Source organism: Cyprinodon variegatus, unplaced genomic scaffold, assembly GCF_000732505.1.
Source record: "Cyprinodon variegatus isolate N-32 unplaced genomic scaffold, C_variegatus-1.0 Scaffold1478, whole genome shotgun sequence".
Classification (NCBI taxonomy): Eukaryota; Metazoa; Chordata; class Actinopteri; order Cyprinodontiformes; family Cyprinodontidae; genus Cyprinodon; species Cyprinodon variegatus.
In genome coordinates, this window is record NW_015151931.1 from 25,609 (window position 1) to 26,292 (window position 684).

Consider the following 684-nt stretch of genomic DNA (forward strand, 5'->3'; position numbering starts at 1 on the left):
GAGCCGGTGTGCAGGGAGGCCCAGCGAGAACAGGGCACCCCCTGGTGTTGGAGAGAGAGAAAAACAGACAAACAACCCACACAAACTTGATTCCTAACACCATTTCAAACTGAGTCGATTCTTGAAAGAGTCTAAGATCAGTCTGATGAAACAGCAGAGGAATCTGATGGACTTTTAAATTGAGGAAGGTACTTAAAGGTTATCTATGAGGGCATCCTCTTGCGACACACCATTTAAATGAGCTGCAGCATCGGGTCCTCAAAGGGGAATTCCACACACGCACAGATGGAGGCTCTGTCCTTTCTTACCCAACTCAGCAGGCAGGCACAATGATACACTGCAGTCTGTGACTTCTGACAAGGGAAAACTGAAAGCTACTTTCAGATAGCTTCCAGAGGGTATTCTATGTGAAATGTTCCTCTCCTACAAGGTGGTCAAGCCCAAGGGAAAGAGAGAGATCTCTGCAGCGTTTGGTTTTTAAATCCTGAATGATGTGGGGGGCTTTCCTGCTAAGATTACAGATTTCCTTTAAGCTGATGGGTCCATGCATGAGCTGACTGTGCAAAAGTTGGAAGCTTATTGAAGCCTGGGCTTCAATAATTTGGTCCCATTTCTGGCAATATTTCCCAACAAAAGTATATTATATATATATATATATATATATATATATATATATATATATAT